Source organism: Dipodomys merriami, unplaced genomic scaffold, assembly GCF_024711535.1.
Source record: "Dipodomys merriami isolate MVZ:Mamm:240054 unplaced genomic scaffold, mDipMer1.0.p SCAF_10, whole genome shotgun sequence".
In the NCBI taxonomy this organism is placed as follows: Eukaryota; Metazoa; Chordata; class Mammalia; order Rodentia; family Heteromyidae; genus Dipodomys; species Dipodomys merriami.
In genome coordinates this window covers 28080229-28105395 of record NW_027202271.1, presented here as the reverse complement: position 1 = coordinate 28105395, position 25167 = coordinate 28080229, and the positions used below count along the sequence as shown (strand labels likewise).

Here is a 25167-nt window from a genome sequence, read left to right as displayed (position 1 = left end):
ATAGATTTATAATGGAGTTAATTTTAAAACTTACATTCTTTGTTTTTGAAAGTGATTGTCCCCCCCACCCCCCAGATTTTAACCACAGGCTATACCCTTGTTTTTATATTCTTACTCTTATACTTGTATTATTTTTTATTCTGAAAGTTAAGATGTGCTTTAAAAAATAGGCATAAGCTGGGTGCAGGTGGCTAATACCATAATCCTAGCTACTGATGCTCAGATTTGAGGATTGTGTCTTTGAGGCCAGCAGGCAAGTCTATGAGACTCTCATCTCCAGTTAACCACCAAACCGCAGTGGAGCTGTGGCTCCTGGTAGACTGTTAGCCTTGAGTGAAAAAAGCTAAGGGTAAGGGACAGTACTCAGGCCACGGGTTTAATTCCCAGTATTGCATATGAACATATGTTTCTCTCTCTCTCTCTCTCTCTCTCTTCTTTCTCATACACACACACAGAGCATCAGTTCATAATTCATAATTGCATTATTTTGGAGGATTTTCCCATACTAAATTGAAGAAAAACAAATGGTTAAGAAAAATGTCAGGATTTTTGTAAATTGAAATAAGTTTTTGGACCCTGTTAGCAGGAGAGCTTCTGAGAAAGATTAAGGATAAAAATATATTATTGAAAAGATCTTTTGATTAAAAGACATGTGTATTACTCATTTTCTGTCACTGAATTCTTTAAGAGCACTTTCCTCCCAAGAAATACATGAGTTCTCAGACCTTTGGGTCATCATGATTATAATCTTTTGTGTTTCTTCTTTCTCTAGAATTATGGGAAGAAACAGAGAGTGAAGAGGTAGGAGGAAGACATTGTTATTTTCATGCCTAGTCAAAAAATGCCCAAAGATTCCCAGGTGTGGTTATTCTCAAAAGGGCTTTTTGATTATGCCAAGGGCCTCAGGATTGAGAAGGAGCTGTAAAACATTGAACCCTGGCTGGAAAGTGAGCTAATCTGTAATAGCTTCAGAGGAAAAGGAAGGAAGGAAGGAAGAGAGAAGAAAAAGGAAAGAAATGAAAGTAACGAAAAAGGAGATTAAAATGAAGCACGGAACTAGCCTTGGGTCTCCTTGATATTGGGGGCAAGTTTACCTTGTCTCTGGTTTGATCTCAGTGTCTAGCCCTTTATCTGTAGAGCCTTAGGCACTGGAATCTATGCCAGGGCAGGGTGGAAGGTGAGGAGGGAGAAAAGGGAAGTGGAACTTCCAGATGCCACTGTTTGATCTATAAATTCAACATCCCAGTCAGATTCCCAGTGGATTTTTTTCTTTTGTTGTAGAAATTAGCAAGCTCATTTCTTAACTCATAAGGAAATGCAAAGGGTTTAGAATAGCTAAAACAACAAAAAATATAAAAAGAACATATGGATATTCAGTTTGTCTTGATTGTGGTGATAACTTCCTGGGTGTATATAAAAATAAAAGCTTATCAATTGTATATTTTAAGAATTAGCAGTTTATTGTATGCCAGTGATACTTAATGAAGTTGAAAAAATAACTATATTTAATGTTTAACCCTTAAGTGTCGTGGGGCTTGAACTCTGGGCCTGGGTGCTGTCCCTGCGCTCAAGGCGAGCACTCTATCACTTGAGCCACAGTGCCACTTCTGGTTTTCTAGTGGTTTATTGGAGATAAGAGTCTCACGGATTTTCTGCCTGGGCTGGCTTTGAACTGCGATCCTCAAATCTCAGCCTCCTGAGTAGCTAAGATTACAGGCGTGACCCACCGGTGCCTGGCTTAAGTTGACAATATCTTAAGTGTAAGTGATGTTAAATGTTTTTAAACATTAAATATTATTTGCAGGGTTAAAATGAAACATTGAAGAGTTACATGTCATGTGACGTATACTGTGAAATACAGCAATATTGATGATTTATTAAGCAAAACTTGCTCTGTAAAACATTTTAGAAAGTATAATGTTAAAGTATGCTTATTTACTTGAATATTCTGTTTTCAATGTTTATGCGTTTCTTTTTCTTTTCTTTTCTTTTTTTTTTTTTGGGTCCGGTTGTGGGGCCTGAACTCTGAGCCTGGGTGCTGTCCCTCAGCTTTTCAGCTCAAGGCTAGCGCTCTATCACTTGAGCCACAATGCCACTTCCAGGTTTTTTTTTCTTTTTTGCTTATGTGGTGCTGAGGAATCGAACCCAGGGCCTCAGGCATGCAAGGCAAGTGCTCTACCACTGAGCCACCTTCCCAGCCCTATGCATTTCTTTTTCAAGTATGTACTAAGTGCTTGTTGTTCTCTCTTATGTATAAAGTATATTAACAAGTAGCAAAGAACTGAGTTCTGGAGGAGTTCATATTTTGGATACAGAGGTTAATGTACATAGTGGAATAACAGCCAAAATGAAGCCTTGAACTGACATCAAGAATAGAATAATTGATATTTGTTTTCTGTAAGACATCACTTTCTTGTTTTAATTGAAAATACATTTTCTCTTGTCTCAGCACTCTACATTTATCTCATATATATATATATATATATATATATATATATATATATATATTTGTCTATGTGTGTGCCTGTCCATACATTTTCTCCCTGTCTTCATTTTAATAATTACATGTGAGGAATGGAGAATAAATTACTTCTAGATTCATTCACTTTTTGAATATATTTACTTGAGTCTTGATTTGAAAATTGCTAATGCTGTTTCTAGCTTAGTTACCCTGACTTGAAAATAATAGCAACAACTTTAGCAACACTAGCATTTCTTCTAGTCCTTACTTCCAGATGATTCATACAAAGTGAAGAAACTGAAGGTGCTTCCCGCATAGGCATATGTGTATGTGACTGCATATGTGTTCCTGCATATGTGTATGTGCCAGCTCTAGAAAAAAATCATTAATTTTCCTTTGTGCTTGAACCATCATTTTTTAAACTCCAATCAAGTGCTCCTGTTCACTCCTTCCCACCTCCTTTTTTCCTGGTTCTGAGGATTGAACTCAGGGCCCCTGCACGTGCTAGCCACACACTCTACACTAAGCATGCACTCCAGCAGATTTCTGCTTTTCAGGGTCACAAATACAGTAGTTTGTTCTTCTTATTAAATCTTGCTTCAGGGAAAACATGTTATCAGCCCTGCTGAATATGAATTTGAGTCAGCTTCCCTGTCAAGTGTCTGCCTTTTAAACTTTATCTGAGTGTGGTGTGAAAAGCTTTTCTCTTAGATGGATTTTAGTCCAGAAAACAAGTAGAAAGGAAGTATTTTGGGAGATTGAATATTTACTGGGTGCTTGTATGTTATGGGTCAGTGGTTTTCCAGCTGTTCTCTATAGTCACAGGCCCCTTTCTGCTGGATCACTTTGTTGTTGTTGTTTTTTTAATGGGGATAGAAGTGGAAGGTTCAGTGGCACATCCTTTTCTTTCTCCTTTTCCTGAGGGCTACCCTTGAGTGCCTTCTGTGAACCTCCTGGAGTTCTCTGACCATAGTTTAAAAAACTACCTATGTACTAACTTTTCTCTGAAATGTAGAAATCTGATCCAAAAAGTTATAATCAAAATCTTAACTTTGAATCCATCAGAGAGCTGAGGCTGCCAGGAAGGAAACAAACTAGCTTAACATCCAAGGGAACGCAGGAACCTCTAGAGCTTTGGCTTATCAGTTGGTGGAACTTTCCAGAAGGCAGGTCTGCCACAAAACCAGGTAAACTGAATTCAGCTAATATTGTGAAGACATCATTGAAAGTCACTTGAGGCCATGGATCCTGCAGGATCCAGGGAAACATATTCACTAATTCTTCTTCACAGGCTTCATTGGAAGCTCACTAAAATGATGATTCCAGGAAGTCTATCTGTGTCATAGCCTTGGAGGAGCAGACAAAATGGTCTTGGACCTAGACTTCTACCATCAGATAAGGAAGCCCACTCCTGAGACAGTAGAAGCCAGGGGTCGGGGCTTTCCTAAGACAAAACCAAGAGAAGTGTAACAACAAACATTCATCTCTCACTATCAGTCAAGATTAAAGTTTCCTATTAAAGTTTCCCTGTTTAAGCTATCCATTGCTATCTATTGCTGTGTAGCAAACCATCCCAGAATCTAGTGATCTGACATATGAGCAATTGATGCCACTCAGAATTCTGCATCCAGGACAACAGTGACTGGTCTTTTGCTCTCTTGCATGGTAGCTGCTGTTGCTGAAATGGCTAGAATGGCTTCTCTATTCTTATCATAGGTGTCACAGTAGGGTTGGCTGGAACTTCTCAGGCTGGTTTTGAGGATGCATTTCTTGCTTATGTCATATGTCTCCATTGTTTTTCACAAGAGAATAGATGAAAGATCCCTAGTCTATTAGAGGCTAGATCACTGGGCATGTTACTTCCACAGCATTCTCTTGGTCAAGACAATTTTCCGAGCCAGGCCAAATTCAAAGGAAAGAATCTTTCTTTTGGGTGGAACAGCATGGGCTGCTCCGTGGCAGCAGCTTTGTAAATTACCTAATTTGCCAGGCTTCCCACCATCCTTATCTCCCTCTGCATGGACTTTAAATTCCCTTCTATCTTCCTAACTAACCACCCAGAGAAAATGTACCTCATCCTCCAAGACATATCCTGATGTCACCACTTTTATGAAAAGACTGATTGCATAATTTATCAAACAAATTTGGACACTTGGTGAGAAAAAGGGGCCATGAAAATGAGAGCAGGCATAGACAGGGATTGTTCTTAGAAAAGTAGGGCATATAATAACTGTTCCTGATTTTTATATTCCTGAATGATCTTTCCCTTCTGCCGAATTTGATCCTATCTTGATGGGACCAAATTTAGTGACCTGACATTCAAGCAATTTAAGCTACTCAGAATGCTACATCTGGGACAACAGTGACTGTTCTTTTGCATGGTATCTACTGTGCATCTACTGCATGGTATCTACAGAAGCAACATTATTCCTGATATTTTGAGTGAGAATAACTGTTAAAGCTCTGATTATTATTTCATCATCATTATTATTATTTTATTCCTGGTACTTTGAGTGCAGATTAGACTTACTCTTTTATTTCCCCTTGCCAGAGCATTTGGTATAGTGCTGTTCATCTACTAAACATTCTATTATTAGTTCAAGAAGAGAGTAGAAGACATTGAAACCTGCTGCTGCTGCTTCCTCCTCCCCCTCCCCCTTCCCCTCCTCCTTCCCCCTTCCCTCTCCTTCCCCCTTCCCTCTCACCTTCCCCCCCCCCTCCTCCTTCTCCTTCTCCTTCTCCTTCTCCTTTTTTCTTCTTTCTTCTTCTACACTTGTACTGGGGCTTGAATCCAGGGCCTTGTGCTCTTGCTTGACTTCACTTTCTCTTTTTTTAATTGCCCAAGGCCGGCTCCACTTCCAGTGTTGGGCTAGGTAACTGGAGGTAAGAGTGTCATGGACTTTTCTGCCTGTGCTGCCTTTGAACCCTAATCCTCAGATCTGAAGCTTCTAGGCAGCTAGGATTAATTATTGATTAAAAAAAATGAGAAAAAATATACCTATGCTACATACTTTATAGCGGCAATATAGAGGTCAGAGGAACTGATGAGTGTAAAAGCACTTTGAATTACTATATATGAAAGTGCTTGAATAGATACAAGACAGTATTATTTCAGTATGTTTATTTGTTTCATAAAGGATACCAGGTGCCAGGCGCCAGGAGTCCCCCTGCCGCCTGCAGATGATAGTAGTAATGATGCTGGCAGTGGGGCCAAGAGTGAACTACCATCAAGGTTGCTTTAACTTCCTGTTCTATTTTAATGCAACTTTGTTGTTGCCTCCCAAGTGGGGATAATATTGTTTTGGTGATTCAGTAGCAGTTTCTGATTTTTTGCCAACTTTTTTTCATGTCAGCAGCTGAGAAGGCTCCTGCAGGATGTATTGTGTATCCTAGACATTGAAGGGGAATCGCTGTCTTTCCATTATAGCGAAGTTGAAACCAGAAGCTGGATTTTTCACACTCTGCATCCATTTCAGGATTGTTTTCTTCTCAGTGGCTTTGGGCGTAGTTGATGCCCTTGTCAAGCCATGCATACTCTCTTTTCCTTCACGCTCTCATTTTCAGATACCCAACATGGAATTCCTGTCAAAAGTCTTTTTAAAATGCTTCTCCAAAACTCTGAGGACTTCCTGAATTATAGAATTCACCAGGCCCATGTTGTAGTGAAGATGCCAGTCTGTCTGCCGTAAGCAGGATTTATGTTAGGGCATCTCTCAAGCTTTTTGTTTTATTCTACTCAGAGTCAAGAGAACTCCCCTTGGGGACAGTGAAATATACCCTGGCATATTTCTCCTGAGCACATGTTTATATTTCAGCATGAGAGAACCCCCTTAGCTTGCTAAGAATTTATGTAGCAAAGGTTGCAATTTCTCAAGTCCCTTGTAAAATCATTATGGTTGATATGACCTCTGGGATAATGCACATCTTAAAGTGCTGCAGAATATCAGCTTTCATGTTTCTTCATCAGTATAGACCTCTACTTATTGATGTAATTATGGGTGTGTATGCCTACATGCCTTCTCAGATTTTCTCTCTTAGATAATAGGATTTATAGCCTTTAAAAAGACATAGGGCCTATGAATGTGGCATTTTACTTACCCAGTAGAAATTCTTTTTGCTGTTCATAGCTATTATTTAATTAGTGATTAGGATAGTAGTTTTTTATTTTCTTAACATAACACTTAAAATCTTAAACATTCTGAAAGAAAGTCTTTATAGAATACATTAAATATGTCTGTGTGAGTGTATGGGGAAGCACAGAAATGGAGAGGCAAAGGGTGAACAAATGTAGCACTGGACACTATGTTGAAAACCAATTATACAGCTTGTGGGTGTAATGGGGAAAAAACTGGGAGAGAGTGAGGGAAGGGGTGACATTGTTCAAAAAGAAATGTACCCTTTATCTTACTTATGTAACTGTAACCCCTCTGGACATTGGCTTTATAATAACAATAAAAAATTTAAAAAAGAATACATTAAACACTTTTCAACTTTTTAAGTCAAAGATATTAAATGTAATTTGTTGTTTTGGGTCACTCAGGGTCATGCAGTACTTGATTATATCTGTTCCCAAATTGGAGTCAGCAGAGAGGCTATTGATTGCATAGTTTTGTACTCACAACAGTTCTTTGTGATCATGTGTATTTTTATTTTTTTTTCTTCCAGGAATATGAGCCTTTACCATGTTAAAGTTTAAACTTTTCTTAAATAGAATAGACCAGAGAATTCTCTTTTGGTTATATTAGTTATAGTTCCTTTTGAGAGTCTTTTGAACTAAGCCCCTAAAACCATCCCCATACCTCATAAAAATTACCTAACAATTTAGCAAAATTTTAAACCAGACTATTTCTGGAAGTGAAAGGTAACTTTGTTAATAGTTACACTGGGACAATATCTGTGAATTTTGACTTTCTGAAACAAATCAGGATCATTAAGGCTGCCATAAAATTTAAAAATAAGCTATGAAACCATGGAAGCATTTATTGGCTGGTAACTGTAAAGCTCAGAGATTCAGATGGCTTCTGGTATAGTTTCATCAAGGATAGAGCTTCATTTACATAGCTTCATTGGTAAGGTTTACCCCTGGGTTGGTTTGGGTTATGATATAAAATACTTCTAGTGTTTTCAGGTTACATCTTGCCATGTGAGGTTGCATATTTTGTTATCAGAAAAGAGACCATCTTTTCTTTAGAATTCTCAGTAGAAATCCTGAACTGAGCTGATTGGATGCTTCAAAAATTCCAAGTACTTGTTGATTTGGATGTGTTACACTATTAATGTAGGGGAAAAGGTGGGATTATTATATTACTGTGGTTGTCAGCAAATCTCTCTGGAAATTATCCAGGTGGAATGGCTTGTTATAACATTGGAAGCTGGATAGAATGGATATACTAGTCAGTTATATTGCCCATTAGACACCCCTTCTTTGTTTCCTCAACTCTGTAGGGATCTTGGTGACAGCCATTCAAGTTGATTAGAATTCCCTGTAAAATAAAACAATAATGCTGAAAATGCCCTTTAATAATGCATGTGCATGACTACTGGATTGTAACTCTGTTTTGACTACTTAGACCTTTTTTTTCCCCCCCTAATTCTCTCTTTTGTTCTAGGTAGATGAAGCCAAATAACTGAGCATTAGATGGTAATATTAAGACAGATTTGACCAATAAATTACTGAGAAAATAATAAGAAATATTTCTACTAACTATATTGCAAATAATGTATGTTCATTATTTAAAAAATAGAAAAGATAGAGAAACTGTTTGAAGGTAATAAAGAGCATTTGTAATTCTTTTGCTCTGACTTTAAAATCAGATTAAAAATTGACCTTCTGAAATGAAAATTGCTTGTTTTTATATAAGCATTTATGTATGGAAGTACAAAGTCTATTCTGTTTATGAAAATCAGAAAAAATGGCATTTATTCTGTGTTGTACTTGACATTTTTTCCTCAACAAATGTTGCTCAAATTATGTGATTTAATAATTTATATTACCTGTCTAACACTTTATGTATTTCCCTCTGTGAAATACAGGCTAGAAAATAATAAGTTTTTCAAAAGGTGAAAACATTTTTCATAGGCATAAGTTATTTTCTAGTTACAAAACTTATATTTATTCAGTATATCTCAAAAGAAAATTATTTTTAAAAATTACTCTTCTCTTTTATATATTTTTTATTGTAAAAATACTTTACAGAGGGGTTACAGTTACATGAGTAAGGTAATGAGTACATTTCCTATTGAAAAATCACTCTTTAAAGACACACATTTCTTTATCATTACCCTTAGAACCCTATAATGAATTCAATACAAATTACTTTTTAAGGGACTTATCTTTGAGTCTTTAGTATATAGGTATATAGGGTAAGAGAAACTTCTTTACCCTCTGAAGTTTTGTAACTAAATTGGTGAAATAAACGGACAGTAGGCAGATTAACAGGAGAAAGGATTTACAGATTTATTATGTGGCATCACATGAAAGAAAAGTAAATATTCCAAAACCTAATGTAGGTCTGCATGTCTTTTTATGTCTTCTTCTATGAAGAAGGCCTACCCTGTTCATAGGTGGAAAAAGAAGAGGAAGACAGGAGATAATTTAGGGGAGAATAAATGATTTTGGGGGAAGATGAATGGCCTGCAGAAGAGTAGATAATTAATAGTCCATGACAAAGGTTGTCTGGGTATGACTGACCTCCAGTCTTTTCTTATGTAGTGTGAGCTAATAATCTTCCTTAGTTGATGAGATTCCCTGGGAAGAAGATTCAGGACAAATGAGTTCTTTTTGGATACTCTTAGACAGATAAGGGAAATTCAGAGAAATTCCTTCCCTGAATTTGCTGTTTCCTAAGCATGCTCAGTTTGAAGTCCAAAGTCACATATTTTGGGGTGGTATCTCCTGAATTCCTTCACAGGAATATGGTAGAAATTGCATGTCTGTAAATTTGGGATTCCAGGCATGGTGGTTGCAGAGGGAAGGATGTGGCTGAGGGAGCCTGTGGACTTCGTGATAAGAACACACAGCACCAGTCCCATCTGGATCCTAACTCTGTACCTTCATCTTCTTTATCTGCAAAATGAGGGTTTTTGTGATATAAACTTCAAAGTTAAATATGTCATGACATATAAAGCTGTGGTCATAAGGTAGGGATTAGGAAGACATCTTGAGACTCCTCTGGTCCCAATCTCTTACCAATCACAATGCTGTCCTGGACTATTCTGATAAATGGATTTTCAAATTCTTCTTAAAAAAACCTAAGGACCCTACTGTCTCAAAAGGCAGCCTGTATATATTATTAGTTAAGTCTTAATGATAACACATACCTTGTTTATGCTTTACAAGAGGCTTTCATATCTACTATTTTAGTTCACTTGTAGCATAAATCATTAAGGAATTTTAAATCATTCTAGGAATTTTTTCTTACATTCAATCCAAATATGCATTTTAATAACTTGAATTTATTGCTTAGAACTAGAGGCAGCATTGTTATCTTGACAGTGTTTTAGATTGCATCCAACAACTATTGTGTGACTCTTATACATTAGGCACATATCCTGGGCAATAGAGATATAGCATTGAAAACAGTCTTGTTTTTCCTGTTTTGGAAATTATTGTCCAGTATGGATGTCTGTGCAGTATGCCTTTATGTCAGGTCCAGCCCACTGCCTTTTTTGCAAATAAAGTTTTATCGGTGCACAGGCATTACTATTCTTTTTTTGTTTGCTATAACAACAAAAGAATTGTTGCAAAAGACTGTATAATCTTGTAATGCCTAAAACATTTACCATCTGACCCTTTGTCAACCCACTTTGTTGATCCCTAGTTGGGGAATGTTTCTGTGGTGTTAAGTTGCTATGAGTGAGATTACTAGGGAGGACCTAATTTGGATGGGGTAATAAGTGAGGTCTTTGTGAAGAAGTCACAGACAAGCTGCACATTGGACAACGAAAGATCTGAAATAATGTGAGGATTCAAGAAGCCAAAGGCAGAAGGATAATTTGCATGACATCTTGCAGAAGGAAAATGTTATACTGTATTTGGAAATTTAAAGGAAGGCCAATGTGGCTGGAACTTAATGAGGAGTGAAGTATATGGTTTTAAGGTCATCTAAGAGAGTAAGTAAAGGCCAAGCTATTCATCTCTTTCTGAAAATATTACCAAATATTTTAAGTAGGTTTGAATTTTAAAACAACCTGATGGAGATGGAAAAAAGTAGTTGCTTGTGGTGAGCCACTTGCTTTATGATGTATATCAGGAGGACTGGGATCCAGCCGTTTAGTGTAGTCAGTGAGGTGAATGGAGTTTCCATTTATAAGATGGTTAGAGGAACAGCAAACTTAAACTATGATAATGATTAAAGTTTGGAGATGTTGAGTTTGGAATGCCAGCAAGATATCTAACAAGACATCTGAAGCATGAAGGAAAGATATGAGCACTAAGTATAATTTGAAATCACTAGCATTTATGGTTTTTTGAAATTGTGTTAGTGAGTAACATTGACTGGGATGAAGGATGTCAGGAGGAAGGTAGTTGATGCAAGACCTTAGGCCTCAGATGCTCATAGTTCAGGTGGCGTGAAGGGGGAAGCCTCCAAGGAAACTGAGGAACTTCCGTGAACAGTGATCCCTGTTGCAAGGGGAGAGTGTTTCAGGGAGCCTGGTTTCATTTGCCCCATGCTGCTGCCCATAGAAGTACCCATCAGACTGTTGACTGGAGCAGGAGCAGCTACAGGACTGGTGTGAGCATGCACTAGATTAGAGTAGCCTGGGAGACACTTGAGTAGAAGTGAGGTAAATAAACAATGTTCACATTTGGCCATGAAGGATAGAAAAAAGAAGGTTCCAGATACACAGCAGAGGAGATTCAGACAAATGTTTTAAGATTTCTGAGTGGTGATGGTAGAGAAAAATGGGATAGTGAAGACAGAAGAGATGAAGTATGCTAGGTGATATATCTGAGAATACCAGATGAGAGACAGTCCTGAGCTCATGAAGTAGGTCTTGTTTTCCATGGGGTGGGGGAGAGCACATCTTATGTAACAGGAAGTAGTGAGGTCAAGATGCAGGTAGGTTTGCCCATATGCTGGCAGTAAGACACCATAGTTAGCTTCTGGGTTCTTTGTGAAATATGAAGCAAGTTCACTTGCTAAAAGTGGGAAGGATAGCTGGAAGGGAATAAGAAGTTGTTAGTTGTGGTTAGTTGTTGCTGTTACTCTGAGAAAGTGTTCATCAGTGGAGGTTGATGTCTAAAACTTTGTTAACTACTCTCTGACTTTGTGGTAATTACTGAGGGTGAGACATACCTGGAAGATGATAATTTGGTCACACATGATAGTGTGGTAAGATACGATTGTAACACACTATAGAAATGATCCCTGAAAGTATAGTCTTAATTTCGCTGTATTTAATGTTGGTATAATTTGTGGAGGGGAGGGGCAAAAACAAATCGTTTAAACAGGGATACAGGTGGAGCCATTGCAACAATGAGATGTACAAGTCCTTATGTAGAAAAATGAACTTTACAACTTTGGCAGGGGGTGGGGGGAGAGGTGGAGGTGTAATTGTAACCCCTCTATACAGTATTTTCACAATTAAAAAAAAGATACATTGTAAAGAGCTCTTTAAATCTTCTATGAGGTGAATTGATAGAAAATAGAAAGAAGAAGCAAAGGGGTGGGGACGGGGGACAGGCTCACACCTATAATCCTAGCTACTCTGGAGGCTGAGATTTGAGGAATTAGTATGGGGCCATACTGGGCAGGAAGTTTGTGAGACTCTTATCTCCAATAAACTACCCCCCCCCCCGAAAGCTGGAAGTGGAACTGTGGCTCAAGTAATAGAGCACTAGCCTTGAGCATAAGAAACACAGGGACAGCTCCTAGGCCCTAAGTTCAGGCCTCAAGACTGGTATGAAAAATAAAAAATAAAAAGAAAAGAAAGTTGACCTCTGAGGTTAGAGGACCCTATTCACACAGGTTTAAGAGAATAGAGACCTGCAATAGACACAGACTTGAGTCTTCTGATAGCCAGATTTCAATTAAGGTAAGAAGGTGATGGTAAGGGGAAACAAAGGAGGAGGCACCCGTGCTTGATAAGAAATGTACTCATTACCTTGCTCATGTAATTGTAACCCCTCTGTATGGTATTTTCACAATTAAAAAATTAAAAAAAAAGAAGGTGAAGTCAAGGAAGTTAATCTGACTGTTAAGAAATATGCTGAGGAGTTTAGTGGTCTTCTAAGTTTTCAAAAGCTGCAGTTGAAGGATGTAGGAACATGGGGGTAAATGGTCACTGGTCAAGCAGAGAGCCTATTTTGAGCAGCTAGGGTGATACATTTGTGGCTGTCTATACCATTAGTGGTCCTTCCCTGTATCATGTCTTTGTCTGATTTAATTTGGTCCCAGTTGGCATATTACTTTAGCCAGTCTAACACTCAGCCTCTACCTTCTTAAAAGCCTGTAAGCGCTATTGGAGATATCTGGTTACTCACCTGGAGAGATTACATGGAGAGATTATTTGGACCATCGGCCATGCAGAGAGGGTGAACTAAGGACTATTTAGGAAGAGAGGTGGAGGGTGGGGAGAAGCTCAGTTATCTTTGGCTGAGCCTAGTCCCAGGATACCTACCAGCTGACTCCAGGCACTTCCTGAGTATAAGATAACAAGGACTACCTAGCTAAGTTTATCCAGAAGATAGAGAAGAGTGAGAGAAAAAGAAGAGGACAGACGGAGAGGAAGCTTAGTTTTAGCCTCTGAGTTATGTCATAGTTTGTGAGCCTCACTGCAAGTGAGATGTCTGCATTTACAAGGTAAGCAAGGAAGCAGCAGATGTTGGGCATGTTGTTGGATTGGATTTGTTGTTGCCCTAAAAGAGTGTCACTAGGGCATAGCAAGATTGACCCATACCCTGGATGAAAGGCTCCCCATTTTTGCACCCAGGTAGCTATTATGAAGAGGTGAACACAATACTGCTATCTGTTCCTCCAGCAATATTTTCCTTCTGACTAATCAGTTTGATTTCCTTTAGTCCTCTCTCATATCTGATTTAAAAACTCAAATATTCTTGTCACGTTCCCAGGGTATATTCTAGTTTGTTGATGACCTTCTTAAATGTGTCACCCAGACTGAACTCATCAATGCTTGAGATGATGCTAGCTGGACATAATAGAAAAGAACCGTTGTATTTTCTTTTTTTAATAATAAATGATAAAAGTCACAGCTTTATTTTCTGTAAATCTTGAAACAATGTGAAATGTTGTATCATCATAATATCTTATGTGTCTAAGTTTTTTCTGCATAATTCTGGGTTACAGAGAAGTTAGTCAAAATTATAAAATGAAAAAATTCAGATGTGTTATTAAATATAATAGTACATAGTATACACTCTAAAATAACTAATGCCTTCTTTGCCATTATATTTTCTTGTTTTAGACATTATTCTTTTTTTTTTTTTTTTTTGCCCGTCCTGGGGCTTGAACTCAGAGCCTGGGCACTGTGCCTGAGCTTCTTTTGCTCATGGCTAGCACTCTACCACTTGAGCCACAGTGCCACTTCTGGCTTTTTCTGTGTATGTGGTAGTGAGAAATTGAACCCAGGGCTTCATGCATGTTAGGCAAGCACTCTACCACTGAGTCACCTTCCCAGCCCAGACATTATTCTTTTTTTTTTTTTTTTTTAAATTTTTTTTTTTGGGTCCAGTCGTGGGGCCTGAACTCTGGGCCTGGGCGCTGTCCCTCAGCTCTTCAGCTCAAGGCCAGTGCTCTACCACTTGAGCCACAGCACCACTCCTGGCTTTTTTCTTTTGCTTATGTGGTGCTGAGGAATCGAACCCAGGGCCTCATGAATGCAAGGCAAGCACTCTACCACTGAGCCACCTTCCCAGCCCCCAGACATTATTCTTTTAAAATGTAATTTTAGATTGCTTTGTCTTTTAGGAGAAGCTCTAATACTGTTGACTCATATTTAGCTCGAAAGTAAATATAACCCTTCTGTCTCTTATAAAGTGCAAAAAATTATTAGGTCCAGTTCTGTTCAAAAGTTGTTTGGTCATTTTTTTTTTGAATTTAGGAACAAAGAATAAAATAGAATATGCTGCTTATATACATTAAGGGATAAAGAATAAGATAGAATAAGCTATGTTTTTGTGTTAATCTATTATTGTCTTTTTGTTACTTACCCTGTAGGCCTTGTATTATTTTACAAGTCTGGTAACTATGTGGTCTTTTTTCTTTATATCACTGATAAAAAGTATGGTGAGGGAGGTATCGGAGACAATCGATCCTTTGGAATCTCCATCAAGGTTGACGTCAGTCAGTGAAAAAACATCCTCTGAGACAGTAGTTCCTTGCCTAGAAATGCAGTCCTCATATCCATCATACTTCTCTTTAGTAAAAGCTTAATGTGGAGATGTTACATGAATGTGAAGTAGAAGTAGCATGGACATCACATGATAGGATCTGATGTTTGCCCTTCAGCTAGTTTATTTAGAATAACCTCAAAGGTTTAGCCTAAATATTTTTGAAGAGAGTAGTATTTGTTTTCCTCAGTTGTATGTGTCTATCTTTTTACTAAATGTAAAAAGAAAAAAGTACAACCTTCATTGGAGCTTCTTATCTCTCTTGGCAGATGATCATTAGGTTATAGTGAGTTTAAATAGGATGCTCAGAAGCAGTGAAGAACTTTGATCCATCTGTCACATTAGTCCTTGATTCTATGGAAAGACATCATTTTAGGACCAGCCTGGATCATAGTTAGTATTTTTTAAAGGCTATATTATATAAAATGGCTTTGGGAATGATCATAATAATCTGCTCAGTACAATAAATTCCATTCCCAAATAACAGGAGACAGTGTGGTCTTGTAGCATTTTTGTCTTTTAACAGTACCAAATAACTCAATACAGTTTTGAGAAGAGCTTCATGCCCTCTTGTCAAAGTTAATTGAAAGATAAGCATCTTTCTCTATGTTGTTTGCAAAGCAGGTGAAGCCAGTGGCTAATTACTCTAAAAAAGAAAGCAAAATAATTCCCACCAGCAATTAGACATACAATATCAAATATATTGCTTTTTTGCTTGATTCCAAAGGGAAACAATTCATAACTAATTCAATCTGGGAATACAAGAGGACATAGTTTTTAAAAAATAAAAACTGAGGAAGAGATCTGTTTTTTTTTCTACTCTTAAAATAATTTCAGATCAAAGTTTGGGTTTGTAACTACTGTGCCCAGGTGCTGTTTATCAATTCTAGTTTGATGTGTATATGTGTTTTTTAAAACTGTACAGTATTATTACTTTTTGAAAGTTATCAGAATATAAATAATGATGCATTGAGTTAGCCTGCAGTTAAAATGAATTCATAGACTTACTGTTTGAAGTCTTTTAAGAGGAAGCTTATGTAAAATATGGTGTATGAACTGGGACATATGTATCCACACTCCACATTTCCCACAATCCCAAATAAATTGGTTATTTCTGAGGATTTTTTTTCAGTGTTTATTTTTCTGTATGTACATCTGTATTTTGAGCATTAATAAGGCAGTACTCTTTATTCGTACATCTCTTTCTAAACATAGGAAAAGGCAGTAAAAGCATTTTAGACTGGCTGTAACTTTTCAATGAATATGGAAGGATTTGAAGATATTCAGTCATTTGTCAAAAAGAGAAGTTTACATACATGCATATTATCTTATGTCATAGAACCTTTATTATGATTGATTCCTTCTGAGCTATATACTACGCAGATGTTTTATTCATAAGTTATTTCTGCTAAAATTCCATGGGTTCCTATTTCATTTTCCTCAGCTGAATATGCTATGATTTTGTTTTTGTTAAATTTATCCTTATGTAGGCAATATTATTTCTGAGATGACGATGCATGCTGTAGGCCTAGAACACAGCTGTTTGTAAAAATCTAATGTTGACTGCAGTTAAATTTCCATGAGTTGATAGTATTGGTAGCAAAGATATTCATTTTGCAAGAAAATTCTAACTTTGATGTATACAACAAGATTACTGTTATACTATGTCCCTAATTTTATGTTATACTATGTCCCTAATTTTCCTCTAACAATAGAGATACTGGTAGAGAAGGCAAAGGGAAAAAAATGACAAATGAGTAGTCAGAATCACAGGAGGAACAAGGATGTGGAGCAAACTTACCTGGCTAGTAAACTTCTTTGTAGTCTGTAGTAACTAAAACAATTACCTGGGGATACCAACATAATATTAGTTCATCACTCTTCTTATTTTATTAGCTTTGTTCTTCTTTTGGGGGTGTACTAAGGAAGCTTTTGGCTTTTCTTTCTACTCATGTAAGAAAAGCAACAGAATGCCAAAAATTATGGAAGAGGATGTAACATTTAAACATTTAAGGATTTAAAATTGTAGATTGTTAAAAATTATAGGTTGTATCTGATGGTAACATCTTCTTTTGGGATTACTTTTCAGAAGGAAATACTGAATGGATTCTTTTTCTTTCCCCTATTTTAATTTTGTTGCCCTGAATTTTGGAAGAAATGAGAACATCATTTTGTACTGTGTGTGTGTGTGTGTGTGTGTGTGTGTGTGTGTGTGTGTGTGTGTGTGTGTGTGTGTGTGTGTGTGTGTGTGTGTATGTAACAAAATTACCATCTGATCTAGTTAGCAATTTAAGCTAATTTTTTTGCTCCTCTTCTCACCTGTCACCATTTTGCTTTCTATATGAGATTTATGTTCCTCATTTTAGACATAAAAGGGAAGCTGAAGCTCAACAGTGGTTGTACTAACTTGATTGTAGCTCTGAATGAAGAAGAATGTGATAAACCATTGCCTATGTATGTTAATTGTTTTGCAAGCCTGGGAAACATAGTAAATAGCAAACAACACATATAAAACATACATATAAACAAACAAGTGCTTTTTGTTGTTTATTTCTGAGCTGGGCTTATATGCTTCCTTCATTTCTTCTTTTGGAGCTTGTTTCCTTTTGTCTTTCGGCTGGGCCAGTCAGTAAGCCTCTTAGATGCCCCAGAACATCATATTGGATAAAGGCTGCCAGTTGTAGCTGTTTAACTGTTGGTGCTTACCTGACTGGACAAAGCTGTAGTGAAGTTTGTTTTGCCTTATATTTTGCTCATATTTTTTATATTTTATATTTGCTCATATTTTTTTTTCCTGACTTTTCTTTTGGATGCCTCTTTCTAGGCATTTGTCCATATGCATTTACCTTTACTGTGTTGGGCCATTAAAAGAGCAGACAGCCGGGACCTGGTGGCTCATGCCTTTAATCCTAGCCACTCAGGAGGCTGAGTCTGAGGATCACAGTTCAAAGCCAGCCCAAGCAGGGAAATCTGTAGGACTCTTATCTCTAATAAACAATGCAGAAAACCGGAAGTGGTGCTGTGGCTCAAGTGGTAGAGCGCTAGCCTTGAACTGAAGAGCTGAGGGACAGTGCCCAGGCCCAGAGTTTAAGCCCCATAACTGACCAAAAAAAAAAAAAAAAAAAAGAGCAGACAATGTTTTTCCCCCAATAATGTATTAAAAGTGATTCTGCTACCCATGAACGTCTTGGGAAATGGAGGTTTAGAATAGCCATTCTTCAACAAACAGATTACTAGATTCTTTTTTCTGCACTGTTCAGAGAGAGACATGCTTCCTAAATATGATCTAACTCACCAGTTTTTGTTTTTGGCATAGTTCAGTAGACATTTGAGTCTTTCTTGCTGTATGTAAATGCTGATCTACCGTTTATTAATGTTATGATCAAGGGCAACTTCCATAATCTTTTTGTGTGACAGGTTCCTTACCTGAATATCTCCCGTCCATGAAGGTTATAGGGAGTATGTGCATTTGTGTGTGAGATATCTGGAGTGGTTGCAGGCACACAGTAGGCATTCTCTACATTATAGTTGTTATCACATAACATTGGCAATGAATCAGTTCCAATCAATCCAGTGGATTGCTAGTGGTTTTCTTACTGTCTTTATATTTCAGAACTTTTATTTTGGAGATGCAAAGCCTATATTTTATTTTATTATTTTTTGCAGTTTTAAAAATCATCTTTATGTAGTTGCACAAAGGAGTTGCCATTTAACAAAGCAGATTATGAATACAATGCATCTTAATCAATGTTATTTCAGAACTTTTAGAGTGATATCTATCTTGGGTCAGTTGATAGCGCATTATCATACTGACTCAAGACAGATGTTATCTCCAGACTTTAGGCTCCATATTTAGATTAAGAGTGCATTAAGGACAGAAAACCAGATTCTGAAATATTTGAATTTGCTTTATGAAGTATTTTTATTTTATGATGGGGAACTCCAAGACATGGACACAAGAGGGTTTTCTTTGTTGTGTTTTCTTTGTTGATGTTTTTAATGTACTATGTGATTTTTTTTGTTTGTTTTTTTTTAATGTATGTTCTTCCCCCTATAGTATATACCCTGTTGTTACTGTATTTGATTTTGATACTCTGGTATTGCATATACATTTATTTGAATTAGGGAAGGGAAGGGAAGGAAAGGGAAGGAGAACAACAAAATAGTGAGACAAAGGACAAAGGGGAACCAATGCAACAGCGATATACACAAGAAATGATCTGTACAACTTGCAAGGGGATGCTGGGGTGGGGAGGGAAAGTAGGAGAAAAACAAAGGAAGAGGTATCAAGTCTTACAAGAAATGTACTTATTGCCTTACTTATGTAACTTGTAACCCCTCTGTACATTACCTTGACAATAAAAAATAAATAAATAAGAGAAGGGGAATGAAATAGTAGCAGTTATGTATTAGATGTCAATTATACTACAGAAATAACTGTGTAGAATTGTATGATTAAGAAGTTCATTGGAACATTACTCATGTAAACAACAAAATGTAATAATCTATGTGTAACATATTTACCCTTCCTCTAGTTGTAGTTTTCTTAGAATGTGAAGCTGGTATGGCAAGTTGCTATGGAAAAGAGGGTATGAGGATAAAGAACTTACTGAAATGTGGTGTTTACATGTAGACTTTTATGTTATCTTGGAGTTTTAGGATTTAGTAGAGAAGGAAACAGGGGCTCATCCCCAACAAAACTGCTATTTCCTCATAGTGTGTAGTACCCAAGAGACTTTACATCTGCTGCTAATCAGCCAAGGAGAACAGAAGGCCAGTAGAGAGGGAAAACCAGTGTACTAATGGCTAAGGGAGTGGAATTAGTGATGCTTGACTCTCTTCCCTAGATAGTCTTCCTTGATGACAAATGGCTAACTGGTCTTTGAACTAACCCAGATAAAGAATAAGTAATATTTTGCTTAGAGAAGCCTCTGAAGTTACCTACTGACAAAGCAAAAGAAAGAACAGAGGAAAGGAAATAGAAATTCATAAAGGAAAGGATAGAAGAAAAGCTTGATTTTGTCATAGCTCTGTGGGATTCCATTAGGTTCTCTTAAACATGATAGCTTGAGAGTGTAGAGTGGAGAAAAGAAAAATAGATAAAAATACAACATCCTGAATCATGAACCGAATTACGCTTATGTGGCTGTTACAGTAAAGGAAAAATAATTAGTTTTGTTTCTTAGAGCTCAAGCATTTTTATTTATTTGTTGTCTGAGTTGCCTGAACACTTTGAATAACAAACCTTTGTGAGAGGTTGAAGCAATTACTGTGTAAATGTAAGGTAATGTAGAGTAATTTTATTCCATGTTCCCGAGTGTTCTGAGACTGATACATAGTATTTAATATGTGTTCTACTGCTGTAATTTCTGGTGGTGGCATATTGTTTACATCTTTTAATATTTAGGTCAGTGAATTCCAACATGAAGATTTCATGATTTAAGTGCTTTGCTCAGGTTGACTTCAATTTTTGACAGATTGTACAGTTCACAAACATTATGTTTTGAGCAAAAATTGTTGTGCTGCAGTCCTTTGTAATAAAGAGAATTGGTTGTATCTATCATTACTATAATGATAATGAAAGCACTGTATTTGTTCCCATTGAACTTGAATCTAATATTGTTCATTTACTATTCAATACTTCCAGGATTCTAAACCTCACATAATTCTCTTGATTTACAACTTGGTATGTATTTTTATTGGGGTATTTGCCCCCCCCCCCCGCAATCTTGTATGTACTATGCTGTATGTTATGTCTGATTCAGCTTTATTGAGCATCTGTGTAAACATACTTGTCAGTTCAGAGGGGCAATGTACAAATGACCAGTAGGGATTATGGAAGGTTGGGACCTGCTTTTTGTGGCATGTCTGATTGTCTCATGAAACCTATGCAATGGGAAAGGAGGGAACAGCCTGGCTTGTTGTAGGGACTTTTGCTAAATACACAATTTGTGACAGGGTCACACACTCCAACGCTTCTGTATGTGCAGTGGCTGCAGGGAGAAAGTAGCCAGCATAGGACACATGGGGGTCTTGAGAGAAAACGATCTCTTTCTGTCTATCTGTTTCTGCCTGTCTCTGTCTGTGTTTCCATAACCATCTCAGTCCCCACCTCCTCACCCCTAGCTCCCCCTTGCCAACAGCTGTTATTCAACTCCAGCTTCTAATTACCACAAAAGAATGCAGGCATAGAAGGGTTGGGTCCTATTTTTTAGGGAAAAAAATAGAGAAAAGTTTTAGGTGATAATCTAAATTTTAGGTTTTGGTCAATAATTAAAAACATTTAAAAGACCTCAGAAGATATATCTGTCAGCTTACAGCCTCTGGTCTACATTGATTGAATATACTGGTCAGTCACAGAAAATATTTATTGCCCACATCTGCTGCTCATCTCTTTTTGGAGACTGCACATGTATCTTCAGGCTTTTTTTTTTTTTCTTTCCATTCTCTCCTTTTCACTCCTGGAGCCCATGGAAGAGAATTTAGATAGTGTACAAGCTCTCAGTATAATTTATGTGTTGAAACACTGGTGGAGACTTGGTTCTTTTAAGCCAAAAAGCTGAGCTGAGCAAAATCCGAAGAGACAATCAGAACTCATTTAAACAAAATGTCCAGAAGGACCAGAGCTGGGATAAGCAAGTAGAGAAACTGAGTGAGATTGGATTAGCCAGGAGGGACGTTGCAAAAGCACAAGTGAAGGCAATCTGACATCAGTGCTCAGCAGCAATGGTGTAAGTATGGGCAAAATATTGCATCGGACATGCTATGCAAAGACATTAAGTCATTGTTTATCTAAAATTCAAAATGAAAGTGGCCTCTTGTGTTTGTACTTGTGAGCCAGGTCAAAATCCAGAGTCTAAGCCAAACTGTCCACAAGCAATAAGCCAGAATACAGAGAAAAAAAATGTAATACATTCTTTAATAGTGTTTGGCCTGGCTGGCTGGTAAGGAAGTATTGTCATGAAGTAGCTGAACATTAAAAATAAATATAAAACATAAATATATATTCTATATATATATATATTTTATGAGAAGTATTCACATGAGGAGGAGGACCAGGCTAAATGTATGCATAGCAAATGTGGATGTGCATAAAAAATACAGTTCAGGTATTTGTCTATGATTGACTGAAGCATCCCTCAAAGAATGCATTCTTAAGAATGTTTTGGAAGTATGTTGAAATGATTGATAAATTAAAAATTGATTGATAGGAGATAGTAGTAGTGGTTAACATTATCCCTATTATTTGGCTAAAAGAGATCTGAGAAATATAACTAATTCTTACACATTATGTGCTTCATAAAAACATTTTATATGACACTGCTTTGGGTAATTGAACATGTATGCTATTATTCTTGCCCTTTATATTTATCTGATTTATTTATAAAATAATTGTGCTAGGCTCTGAGGATAAAAAGAGATATATAAGACAAAGTTGCTTTCCCCAAGAGGTTCCCATTTAGTTCAAGGTGACATAGACATGGAGCAAATAAAGAGCAGCACATTATATAAATGTGTTTGCTGTTACGTAGCTTGCTATTCTGGTAATTGTAGCAAGGGTTTTAAAATCTTAATGGACAGGGGGAGGTAGAAGAGCTCAGTTTTTGAAAGGACAACTGCATGAGAATAGTTATGGGTGCAGGAATTTGTAGGTCACACAGGAGTGGGTTTTGAGTGTAGCAGTATGATTATCTATTCTTATCAAAATATGTACATTATGATAAAAATTTAACAGATATTATGAGTGTATAGGCCCGTGAAATATAGCTTGGTTCTCTGTTTTTCTTTTTGTTATATTTACTATAAATCTTCTTTTGCATTTTTTCCTTCTTGCTTCCATAGGTTCATTAATAAATTAAATAGCTCCTACTATGTTTTTCTTTATTAGTAGTTACTGCTCTTTGCCATTATTTTTTATGACTTTTTGTTGGTTTTGATATTCAACTTCTTAATCTTCTCATTTTTGAGTTTACATTTTGTTTTGCTTCTTGTTGACTTATAAATAAAAATATATTTGAGCCAGGTGCTGGTGGCTCATGCCTGTAATCCTAACTACTCAGGAAGCTGAGATCTGAGGATTGTGGTTTAAAGCCAGCCCAGGCAGGAAAGTCCAAGATATTCTTATCTCCAATAAACTACTCAGAAAAAGCCAAAAGTGGCACAGTGCCTAAAGTGGTAGAACACCAGATGAGCAAAAGAAGCTCAGGGGAAGTACCCAGGCCCTGAACTCAAGCCTTAGGACCTGGTCTCTCTCTCTCTCTCTCTCTCTCTCTCTCTCTCTCTCTCTCTCTCTCTCTCTCTCTCTCTCTCACACACACACACACACACACACACACACACACTCACATGTGCATGCTCGCACACTCACACCCACACCCACACCCACAAATGAATTTGAGTGCCAACTATATAGGAAAGCCGAAAGGTAATGGTTTTAGAGCCTGTGTCTGAGGAGGATTGCTGAGTTTCAATCTGCCTCTATCACTCACCAGCTGTGTAGCCTTGGGCAAGCCGCATAGCATCCCTGGGCCTTAATTTTCAGGGTGGTAAAATAAAATATTAAAAATTATGTCTTTCAGGGGTTAGCGATGGGATTGGTATTGAAGTACTTTCATAGCATGGGACCAAGCTCTGGGTTTGTTCTCCTGCTGTCTCTCCTACCTCCAAAAAAGTGTGGGATGATGATTATTAACCTATTTTGATGTGTCTATCTGAGGAACTAAAGGCTGTGAAAACTTGGATCATGACACCCAAAGTACTGATATTTTATTATTATTTACTACATTTAAGATGTGAGGCATGAACAAGAAAGACAAGATTTCTACTGACTTAGGGCTATCCTTTCTTATTGTTTTAAGTGTGATGAAGAAAATATCCTAATAAGATGGAGGGATCATTTGTACTGGGACTTGAAGAAGGGCTCAACTACCCCTTTAAAAAAAGGAAAGTATTGGAACCTGTTTTAATTATGGCAGCTGTGATACAGTATAGAGGGAATGCAAATGCTACTGGGGAGAGAGGAAAAAAATGGAAGCAGTATGTTATCCAAATGAAGGGGCTGGAAACTAAGGCTCTTTGGTTGTGAAGAAAGAAGGCTACATGCCTGTTGGTATTGGGTCCCTAGCCTGTTGTCCTATTTTTCTCTGAGGAATGAGATAATCTGTGGAGATTGGGGAAAGGAGGAAATGTGGAGGAGAGGAGGCTCCTTTGAAAGTTTGAGGAGATAAATGAATTTATGAAATGAACTTGTCAGGGATCTGCAGTGAGATTCTAGGCAACTCATAGTGCCCATTGGGATTTGTGGTCATGAATTTAAAATGAGGCTACTCAGCAGGGTTGCATGCATAAAAACATTTTTCTCAGAAAGATACATTGGCAGTTTATTTTTCTGTGATTTGCACATAACTAAAAATGTGTTCTCTAATCTTCAAACCAAAATATTCCACTTCCCTATGTGATTAGTCAAGAACAGTTATTAAGCCAAGTGTGGTGGTACACACAGATAATCTCAGTATTTCAGGGGCTGAGGTAGGAGGATCACCAATTTGAGGTCAGCCTCAATAATAATGAGACCCTGTCTAAAAAGAAAAAAACAAAAATAAAGATCTGTTTAATGCAGAAGAACTATTACTAAAACTTTGACAGGTATAAGTTTTATTTTTGAAGTGTTTTGAACTCAGGGCTTCATGCTTGAGCCATTCCACCTTGCATTATTGGTTATTTTCAAGACAGGATTTTGTATAATGTCCAGGCTAGCCTGGGCTTTGATCCTTCTACTTATGCCTCCCTGGGTTGCTGGGGATAACAGGCACATGTCCTAGGACAAGACAGTAATTGACATGAAAATTTTCCCTGGACTGGTCTTGAACCATGATCCCTTGATTACCACCTCCTATATAGTTAGGATTACCAGCTTGAGCCATTGTACCCAGCTGTCCAAACCTTTTGAATAGTTTTCTGCTGTGACATGACACCTGCCTGTCACAGTAGCCAGTAGCCATATATGATTTTTGAACTCTTGAAACATGTCGAATGCTTTTTTAACAAACTGAAATCTTCATTTTATTTGTTTTTCACTATTTAAGAGCTGCATATGGCTAGCAGCTATTATTTTGGACAAGAATTGTAGACATTACCATTGCCTTCTGACATTTATTATTGTCGAAGGAATCCAGACTCAGTTTGATTTTAGAAATTTGAAGTTTTATGAATGGTGGATATAGTCTTTTAGACTTCCTTTTTTTTTAAAAAAATAATGAAACTTATTGAGCATGTGACAAGTTCTTCCCAGATTCTAGAAGTTTTCTTTTAGTATGTCTTTTGGAAGATTCATGATGGACAAAAGCAAACATTT

General features: G+C 37.2%; 1 protein-coding gene and 1 pseudogene across 4 annotated transcripts in view; one reads left to right on the top strand and one right to left on the bottom strand.

The window, feature by feature from the left end:
* The window catches only part of Grip1 (glutamate receptor interacting protein 1), a 620737-nt gene that overhangs the window by 41083 nt on the left and 554487 nt on the right, over positions 1 to 25167 (top strand). The window lies entirely within an intron of this gene.
* LOC138806469 (small nucleolar RNA U3) lies at positions 11760 to 11848 on the bottom strand (annotated as a pseudogene).